Raw genomic sequence first — 11035 nt, 5'->3', positions numbered from 1 at the left:
ATAAGGGATCAGCAGCCAAAATAAGGGATTTTCCGGGCACAGGTATGTTTGACTTCTGAGCCCCTCCGAGCCAAAGGCAGAAAGCCCAGCCAGCAGCCAAACGAAGCCTCAAGCGGTGGTTCCCACAGTGCAGCAACCCGGCAAAAGGGATGCAGCAAGGAAAACGACCGTCACCTCTCTGCTGGGAAGCGCTGAGCAAAGGCGAGTCCCCAGGCAACACGGCCGATTTGATCGGCACAAGGCATGCAAGCTCCACCCCCCAGTCGTTCTCAGACTCCTTATTGGGTGAACAACGCAGCCAAGCAACACAGTTGGAGCCTCCCTCCTCCCTGGCCAGCAGGGAGGGAGGGAGAGGAGCTGCTTCCTGGGAAATTTAAGGGACATCATCAATAAGGGACAGCAGTGGGACACAGCGCTGGGATAAAGGACTTTCCCGCCAAATAAGGGACGGTTGACAGCTATGGCCAGGGACCGGCGACCCTTCTGCATGCAAGGCAGCTAAGCCACGGCCCTTCCCCATTCTGCAGTCTTGAGCTGCAAAGAGAAAAAGTGAAATGTGTGCCTCTCTCTGTGTGTGTGCAAAACTGCCCTTAGGTCTTTCGAAAGGCTGCTTCTTGCCCAGACAGCCTTCGCTTGTTTGCTCTGTGCCGAGGTTCTTTTGTAAGATCTTTCATGCCTGATGCCAGCAGCATGCCGGGGGATTTTTGGCAATGGGAAGCCAGGACGGGGTTGAAATTCCAAACCTTTTATTTTATTATTATTGCAGTCAGGGAGTTGTAAATGAATAAACGTCTGATAAGGGCAATGGATAAAAGTCGCCAGGGAACCAAAGAGGCATTTTGCAGCAGAGGGTTGCAAGCATGTCGGCCAGACCCCTGCTCTTTGCCACCGTCTAGGCTGGTGCAGTGCCAAAAATGGGGAGGGCAAGACCCACACAAAACTTTCCAACATTACTAACTAAAAGCATTATCAATTCCACTTGGGGAAGGGCAATAGGTTAGCCTTAGTGTAGACCATGGATCTTAAAAAGCAGAGCCATCACCTTACCGACAGAAGTCCGTATAGTTCAAGCTATGGTTTTCCTAGTAGTGATGTATGGAAGTGAGAGCTGGACCATAAAGAAGGCTGATCGCCAAAGAATTGATGCTTTTGAATTATGGTGCTGGAGGAGACTCTTGAGAGTCCCATGGACTGCAAGAAGATCAAACCTCTCCATTCTGAAGGAAATCAGCCCTGAGTGCTCACTGGAAGGACAGATCCTGAAACTGAGGCTCCAAGACTTTGGCCACCTCAGGAGAAGAGAACATTTCCTGGAAAAGACCCTGATGTTGGGAAAGATGGAGGGCACAAGGAGAAGGGGACGACAGAGGACGAGATGGTTGGACGGACGAGATGGTTGGACAGTGTTCTCGAAGCTACGAACATGAGTTTGACCAAACTGCGGGAGGCAGTGGAAGACAGGAGGGCCTGGCGTGCTCTGGTCCAGGGGGTCACGGAGAGTTGGACACAACTAAACGACTAAACAACAACAACAGACCATGGATAGGCAAACTAAGGCTCGGGGGCCGGATCCGGCCCAAACGCCTTCTAAATCTGGCCAGCAGACGGTCCAGAAATCAGTGTGTTTTTACATGAGTAGAATGTGTGCTTTTATTTAAAATCCATCTCTAGGTTATTTGTGAGGCATAGGAATTCGTTCATCCCCCCCCCAAAAAAAAATACAGTCCGGCCCCCCACATGGTCTGAGGGACAGTGGACTAGCCCCCTGCTGAAAAAGTTTGCTGACCCCTGGTGTAGACGATACTGAGCTAGATAGATCAATGAGTATAAGGGAGCTTTCCATGTTCTGAACACGGGTGCCTGTCTCACAGAATTGAGGTTTCTTGGCCTTTTCAAAAGCACCAATCTGCCAAACTTCAACGCACATCACTAAATTTCTTTCGCATCTTGGCTTTTTGGAAACCTGCCTCCTCCCCTTTAATTTAAATTGTTTTATGCTCCCCGCCCCCCCCAATTTATTAATGTGGTGCTGATCAGTTGCACGTGCACACATGTGGTCTCCCATTCCCAGATAACATTCTGTTTTGTGGTTTTGAAAGAGCAGCTGTCAAGAGGTGCTTTGGAACAGGAGATTGCCCTCTGTGTTCATATGCTGTCTCCCAGATGAGGGAAGGGCAGTAGGGAAGCCAGAGTCATGCGGAGAGCATTGAGATGGGTGTTGGCGGCGGCAGGTATCTGAGCCGCCTGGAAGACAAAGCAGAAACCCTGCAGGACCAGTTCGGGTTCTCCTAGAAACTCTGTTTGCATTGAAATAGTCAACACCGGGAGAATGCGCTGATTAAGTGATAGCGGGGAGCATGTGCAGAACTACGTGCCAAAAAAAAGGGCTGGCATCTTTCTGATATCCTCAGCGCAGCACGTTTGGCTAACCAACTTGAAATAATGTCATGGGCCTGCAGCAGAGTCATAAGAATGTGGGAAGAGTCTTCTGGATCAGGCCCGTGGCCCGCCAGGGAAAAACCAGATGTCCCAAAGAGAAGTGTCAAGTCGTGGGTGAACATATCAGACGACACAGCGATTCTTCAGACAGCTCTTGTTTATTCACAGGCCAGAACAGAACTGAACGGAAGGGTTCAGCCAGCCTGCTTATATAGAGCTCCACTACAACGCAACAGTAACCACTTTCTGTAACTAGCCAATCACTGAACATCACTTTCAATTCCTTATTGGCATATGCGGACCTGAGGGGAAACTATCCCCCTGCTGGCCCAGGGTGAGAACTTCGGTGCATAACAAGAAGCCCCCGCAAGCCGGACCTGAGCACAAGACCAGCACTCTCTTCCCCACCCCCCCAGTGGTTTCCAGCAATTTGAAATGGTTGGGAACCTCTGGCTTGTGAGTCAGTCGTGGCCCACGAAGCCATTTCCCCCAAGCCACATACACCTATCTATCAGTTGACGTCACTTGGAAAGGAGAGGGGCTTCGATTCTGCGTTGGCTTTGCAGGGTTTGACACCAAGCTTGTGTAGGAGTTACCGTATTTTTTGCTCTATAAGACTCACTTTTCCCCTCCTAAAAAGTAAGGGGAAATGTGTGTGCGTCTTATGGAGCGAATGCAGGCTGTGCAGCGATCCCAAAAGCTGGAACAGCAAGAGGGATTGCTGCTTTCGCTGCGCAGCGATCCCTCTTGCTGTTCTGGCTTCTGAGATTCAGAATATTTTTTTTTCTTGTTTTTCTCCTCCAAAAACTAGGTGCGTCTTGTGGTCTGGTGCGTCTTATAGAGCGAAAAATACGGAAAATCCTGCTCAGTTTGACTGTGTGAACTAATTATCTGCTGGTAACTGACCCACCTAGTCCTGCATTCTGTCCTGAAAGTGGTCAACCAGTTGCTCATTATGGGTAACTCGCAATGGGACCCAACCACGAGAGCCTGCTCCCTTCTTGTGGTTTCCAGCAGCTGGTATTCAGAATCATTTCTGCCTCTGGCTGCGAAGGCAGAGCACATCCGTCACGGCTCCTCCATCAATTTATCTAATCCGCTTTTATAGTCCTCTAAGTTGGTGGCTGTTATGTACTGAAGTTCTCACCCTGGGCCAGCAGGGGGATACTGTAGATAGTTTTCACTCAGGTCCGCATATGCAAATAAGGAATTGAAAGTGACGTTCAGTGATTGGATAGTTACAGAAAGTTGTTACTGTTGCGTTGTAGTGGAGCTCTATATAAGCAGGCTGGCTGAACCCTTCAGTTCAGTTCTGTTCTGGCCTGTGAATAAACAAGAGCTGTCTGAAGAATTGCTGTGTCATTTGATATGTTCGCCCACAACCTAACAGTGGCCCTCACTGCCTCCTGTGGCAGGGAGTTCCACAGTTTAACTCTGTGATGCATGAAGATTTAGCTGACTTGGCTCTTCCAACCTTCATTGAATGTCCCCGAGTTCCAGCGTTAGCAGAGCAGTGTAATGGTTTTGCCAGGCCTTCCTCTTCACACATATCACCTTGATTCGCTTTAAACGTATGTTCCGAGATCCCTCCATAGGTTGAGAGAACAAGCCCCTTCCCCAAATGTGGCTTTTGCAGCAGTCGAGGGAGGAAATCCATATCTCATGCGGCCTGCCACACAGCTTCTGGGTGCAAGATTCGCATGGCTCCATTTGGCCATCCTGTCTGCACACAATTGTGCATTGTGCACAGGAAGCAAAAAGAAGGAGGAATCATCACATGTTCCGATTTACAAGAAGATCATTGTGTCATATGTATGTTATTGGGGTGGCAAGTATTTTAAAGACACACAAACACAGAACCCTCATTGTGCCCAAAGTTAGACAAAACACAACCACCTTCCAAGCACATTAAGATCTATATTTCTCCAAAAAAAATATTTTTTTTTAAATGGGCAAATGTGTCACGCTGCACCAGGCAAAAGAAAATGCCTGCTATTTTTCATGCTTCCAAATGATGCCTTATCACATGTTTTTTTAAAAAAAGGAACTGGACAAATTCATGGAGGAGGAGAGGGCTGTCATGGCTACTGGCCATAATGGCTACCGTATTTTTTGCTCTATAAGACTCACTTTTTCCCTCCTAAAATGTAAGGGGAAATGTGTGTGCGTCTTAAGGAGCGAATGCAGGCTGCGCAGCTGTCCCAGAAGCCATAACAGCGAGAGGGATTGCTGCTTTCACTGCGCAGCGATCCCTCTTGCTGTTCTGGCTTCTGGGATTCAGAATATTTTTTTCCCTCTTGTTTTCCTCCTCCCAAAACTAGGTGCGTCCTGTGGTCTGGTGCGTCTTATAGAGCGAAAAATACAGTATCTTCTGCCCTCCGCAGTTGTAGGCAGCAGTGCTTCTGAATCCCAGCTGCTGGAAACCACAGGTGTGGGGAGGGCTCTCATGCTCAAATCCTGCTTGCAAGTTTCCCATGGGGTCATCTGGTTGGCCACTGTGAGAGCAGGGGACTAGATGAGCCACTGGCCTGATCTAGTGGGCTTTTCGTATAATAATATAATAATAATTTATTATTTATACCCTGCCCATCTGGCTGGGTTTCCCCAGCCACTCTGGGCGGCTTCCAAGAAACCACTAAAATACAATAACCTATTAAACATTAAAAGCTTCCCTAAACAGGGCTGCCTTCAGATGTCTTCTAAAAGTCTGGTAGTTGTTCTTCTCTTTGACATCTGGTGGGAGGGTGTTCCACAGGGTGGGTGCCACCACCGAGAAGGCCCTCTGCCTGGCTCCCTATAATTTGGCTTCTCGCAGGGAGGGAACCGCCAGAAGGCCCTTGGCACTGGACCTCAGTGTTTGGGTAGAACGATGGGGGTGGAGACACTCCTTCAGATAAACTGGGCTGAGGCCATTTAAGGCTTTAAGGGTCAGCACCAACACTTTGAATTGTGCTCAGAAATATGTACCTATTTCTTTGTTGTCGTGAGACATTACAATGGGATGCTATTGTGTGTGTTTGTGTGTACAGGGGCATAGCTAGGGTGCAGTTCCAACTGAATTTGGACCTGCCAAGGAAAATAAAAGAATTTATTCATGTATGCTACAACAGCGGCAAGAGTCTTGATAGCACAAGCATGGAAGAATGGGGAAACCCCAACAAAGGAACAGTGGCAAGAGAAATTGATGAACTATGCTAAATTGGCTAAACTGACATACAAACTGTGATATAAGCACAACTGTGACTTCAAAGAAGAATGGGAACTTTTTACAAAGTACTTAAAAAGACAACGAAATGACTCCTTGGCAGGTTTTGAATAAACATACACAAATTTAGTGATTGATAACATGGTAGATAGATAATGTAAGGATTGAAATAATTTTATAATATGCAGAGAGTGACGTGTGCTGAGAAATCAGAAAGAGGAGCTGAGGGAAGTCTCGGGGGGGTGTTGATGGGGAATGGGGGGGGGAAAGGGTGGAAATAATGAATATTATATGTTTTGATATACAGTGGTACCTCGGGATGCGAACGGGATCTGTTCCGGAGCCCTGTTCGCATCCTGAACAGAACGTAAGATGCGACTGCACGCCTGCGCAAGTTGCATTTTGCCACTACCGCGCATGCGCGTGACATAATTTTGAGCGTCTGCGCATGTGCGAGCGGCAAAACCTGGAAGTAACCGCGCTCTGTTACTTTTGAAAGCGCTCAACCTGAAGCACATTCAACCCAAGGTATGACTGTACTGCTATGTGGAAATTGTCAATAAAAAAAGAAGAAGAAAAAAGAAACTTGGTCCAAAGCTAGCCAAATGCAGGTGAGATGGCAACATTGCCAGGGGCAATGTGGTAGGGGCAGCAATGATGAAAGCCTCCTTCTCTGCCACCTTGCATCCACACATTTCTGTCCAGCAGATTTTTTTTAATGGACTTCTGTCATCTGGCCAAGAGTGCGTTGCTCTCATACTGCCGGAGGCACGTTAGGGACAAAATTGCTCCGATTCAGACAGATTCAGATGCCAGCAAGTCCAAGGTCTGCTCTATCTCTACTGCATCAGCTCAGATTATTGCAGTCTGAGGATGTGGACAGTGTGGCGGCCACCCTGACCCATTCATGGCTTCTTAATTTATACAATATGCTCCAGTAAATTGCGGAATTCAGACTCTTTGGTGGGTGGGTGAGTCACAGAATTTGGGTTATTGGGACTTTAAATAAAGGCACGTTCCAGCTGCCTACATTGAGATTTTAGCAAGGTCACAGATTAGGAAACAGCACAGAGGGAGGAGGAAGGGGCTGTGTGTTGTTGGAACTTATCTCTGAAGGCAGCCTTCCCCTATCTGAGCCTTGCAACAGTTTTTGTGTTTTGCAGTCAGTGCTTCTGCAGGAAGGAACAGGACCTTGGCTGCAATGGCCCTGAGGCAGTAGAATTGCCTTCCAATTGAGGTTTTGAGCTGGTCCTTTCAGATTTCTGGAAGGGAGTTTCAGCTACTGAGTGTTAATTACATTTTCTTGGCCACTTTCACTGAGGTTGTGTGTGTTATGTTTGCATTTTACCAGTCGGTTGTTGTTTTTAAAAAACTGTTCTGTGGTTTAGTTGCTATAATCTTTTCCGTAAGCCGCCTGGGGCTTTGGAAAGGCTGGATATAAATGGAATTAAATGCATAAGCACTGTGCATTTACTCCAATTGCCCCATCAAATCCTTGGCTACGGTCCTTTGGTGACAGCGCAAATGACTCCGCTTTTGCTTATTGTACTTGGCACCCACCCATGTCGGCTTGACCGAGTCTGGAGCATGCCTCTTCTGTGTGAAAACACCCCTTGTGTACAAAGCAGAGGTTAACAGATAATCCCTCGGTGGCCAATGACTCTAGCAGGAACCGGCCTGAATCCTCTTGGGTGCAGAGCAGTCAAAATGCACGTACTTGCCTTGCAAGAGTGACACAACCATGAGCAAGCCAGCTGTAAATTTCCCAGATTCCTTATCCTGGTGTGATTCAGTTACATTGCCCATACTAGCCCTGGAGGTATGTCACAACATCCGCGACCGTTACAGAAAACCTCCATGCCTTGCGCTCTGTGCATGGAAGGAACCTGCACGCACACACACACACACACAAAATCTGCGGTGTTTCTTCCTCTTAGTCACGAGAGGGTGTCGTTATCCTGAATCAGCAAAAAAGGGGAGGGGGCCGCTTAGGATGTCATCACCGCTACCAACTTGAAGACAGCTCTGGTTGATCATTTATGAACATGAGGCTTGCATGTCAGCTGGCGATAGCAATGTAACATGAGATCTCTTGCACTCTCTCTCCAAATGCACTGCTGGACAGTTTGCAAAATGGTTTCTGAATCAGAGGCATAAGCAAAGAAGGAATAAGGAGAGGGGTACAAGGCCCGTATAGTTAAAGCTCTGGTTTTCCCAGTAGTGATGTATGGAAGTGAGAGCTGGACCATAAAGAAGGCTGATCGCCGAAGAATGGATGCTTTTGAACTGTGGTGCTGGAGGAGACTCTTGAGAGTCCCATGGACTGCAAGAAGATCAAACGTATCAGTTCTTAAGGAAATCAGCCCTGAGTGCTCACTGGAAGGACAGATCCTGAAGCTGAGGCTCCAAGACTTTGGCCACCTCATGAGAAGAGAAGACTCCCTGGAAAAGACCCTGATGTTGGGAAAGATGGAGGGCACAAGGAGAAGGGGACGAGAGAGGACGAGATGGTGGGACAGTATTATTGAAGCTACAAACATGAGTTTGACCAAACTGCGGGAGGTAGTGGAGGACAGGAGTGCCTGGCGTGCTCTGGTCCAGGGGGTCACGAAGAGTCGGACATGACTAAACAACTAAACAACAACAACAACACATTATTTCTTGCTTTGCTCTTCCCACTGCATGAGCAGGAGTAACAATCCCTGGCTTAGTGATACATCCAAACTGGGGATTGTGGTCTGATTCCCTCCAAACAAACCATGCTGTGAAGCCAGCATTTGTTCTTGGCTTAGTGATGGTGGCATTTGAGTGAAGCAAACCACCACCTGGGGGTGGGGGTGGGGATGAACAACAGTTCATTGCAGCCTTTGCTAACCTGATGCCCTCCAGATCTTTTGGACTAGAACCCCGCCATAGCCCCAGTCAGCATGGGCATTGTGGTCTAAGCTAACTGGAGGGCATCAGGTTGAAGAAAGCTGGTTGGTTTATTGCAACATGTAAATCCAGCTGTTGTGTCCAGATGCTGCCTGGAATTAGAGGTGCTTTGCCCACAGATGGGGACCACTCATGTACATCTCAAAGGCGGAAGTTCAGAGTTATATGCCCATTTGTAAGAAGAGCCCGCTGGATCAGGCCAATGGCCCATCAAAGCCAGGATCCTGTTCTCACAGTGGCCGACCAGATGACATCCGTGGCCCAGTTGTGGCAAATGCTCAGTGCTGGTGCTGACCTTTGAAGTCCTAAACGGCCTCGGCCCTGTAGACCTGAAGGAGCGTCTCCACCCCCATCGTTCTGCCCAGACACTGAGGTCCAGCTCTGAGGGCCTTCTGGCGGTTCCCTCACTGCGAGAAGCCAAGTTACAGGGAACCAGGCAGAGGGCCTTCTCGGTGCTGGCACCTGCCCAGTGGAACGCCCTCCCATCAGATGTTAAGGAGATAAAGAACCATACAACTTTTAGAAGACATCTGAAGGCAGCCCTGATTAGGGAAGCTTTTAATGTTTGACAGACTATTGTATTTTTTATGTTTGAGGTTTTATTGTGTTTTTAATATTTTGTTGGGAGCTGCCCAGTGTGGCTGGGGCCACCCAGTCACATGGGCATCATATAAATAATAAAATTGTCATTCTTATTATTCAGTAAAGGTAAAGGGACCTCCGAACATTAGGTCCAGTTGCGGACGACTCTGGGGTTGCAGTGCTCATCTCGCTTTATAGGCTGACGGAGCCGGCGTACAGCTTCCGGGTCATGTGGCCAGCATGACTAAGCCGCTTCTGCCGAACCAGAGCAGCGCACGGAAATGCCGTTTACCTTCCCACCGGAGTGGTACCTATTTATCTACTTGCACTGCGTGCTTTTGAACTGCTAGATTGGCAGGAGCAGGGACCGAGCAACAGGAGCTCACCCCATCGCGTGGATTCGAACCGCCAACCTTCTGATCAGCAAGCCCTAGGCTCTGTGGTTCAGACCACAGTGCCACCGCGTCCCTTTTTAATTCTTTAGTAGGATAACTTAAAAAAAAAAGATTTTAGTCTTCTCTTGCAATCAGCAGGGTTCTTTACTGTGCAGCAGAGATTCTTCCGAAGCAGGCAGAAAATATTAGGAGGAGGAAAGAAGACTGGAAGTGTAGCATTCCAGAAACAGAGCCAGGGGAAACGGTCAAAGTCGCAGAGACAAGGTTTCACTACTGCTTTTGCTCCAGAACGAAAGAGGGATTGGGAAGGGGGTTCATTTTTCACTCGGCTGCTGCTAGCGATCTGACGAAAGGAATGCAGGAGGTTCCTAGGCTGTAGGGAAGGGACTCCATCCAACAGCCGAGGCTGCAGCGTTTTTTTGAAATCCAAGACTCGTTGTCTTTGTGTGTGTGTTTATGAAACTGTGTCAGTGGCTGTGGGTTAATTTAGCCTCCGGAGAGAGATCAATTTAGCATGTGGCAAACAAATGTCCCCAAGCGAGAACCGCAAGGGAAAATTTGGGAAGGAGGCCAGGAAACTGGGGGTGGGGGGGACTCTGATTGCTCAAGCTGGGAGAGCAAAAGGAGAAGATATGGGAGGAGGAGGAGGAAGCGAGAGGGAGGTGGAAGCAACTTCACCCTTGCGCTGCCAGCCTTGAATTGAAGCAGGAGCATAATTTTGCACGGGCTATCCAACATTCAGCCAAAATGGCTAGAATTTGAAGGTATGGAGGGATAGGGGTTGTTTTTTGTTTCTTGAAGGAGGAAGGAAACATGCTCCAGCCCTGTGTAATCCTCACATGCCACAGCGACAGAACCCTGTACAGCACATGCGTTCCCCAGAGTCCACCCAGACTGAAGAAAACACAGGCCAGAGGGTGGCCACATGGGGGAAGGATGCAAAAACAAAACACGACAACCGCCAAGAAACCCTCGTTGGAAAAATTGTGCAAGTGCCGCTTTCTGTATACTGAGCAGGGCAGTTTCCAGAAAATAATAGTGCAACTGAAGGGAGAAATCAGGCCCCAGGAGTAACAGACAGGGCATTGCAGAGGCATGGAAGGATATGTGGTGATGCTGGCAATGATTAATAGTTAACTCCTTGCATGCTCTTTATTAACGCATTTTTAGGGAGGATTTTCCAGATTAATATATTATCTTCTTCCCCCCCCACAATAAACAAGATGTTGTTTTCATTGATTTATAACGAATTTTTGGAAGTGCCTTAAGAGCCTTTGGATAAATCAGGCTTGAAATCCTTGAATGAAAAAAGTTTTATTTGTTCTACCCTCCGACTCCTTCTTCCATTACAGAATCCTCAGACACCTCAGATCCAGGCACTGGCTAGACTGGGACCTGCTTAACTTCAGCAAAGTGAATATCGCCTACTCTCAGAACTTGGAACATCTAAATGTATTTTTCTTAATAATAACAAATTGAG

Source organism: Podarcis vaucheri, assembly GCF_965113315.1.
Source record: "Podarcis vaucheri genome assembly, chromosome: 3".
Taxonomy (NCBI): Eukaryota; Metazoa; Chordata; class Lepidosauria; order Squamata; family Lacertidae; genus Podarcis; species Podarcis vaucheri.
This window is presented reverse-complemented; position numbering follows the sequence as displayed.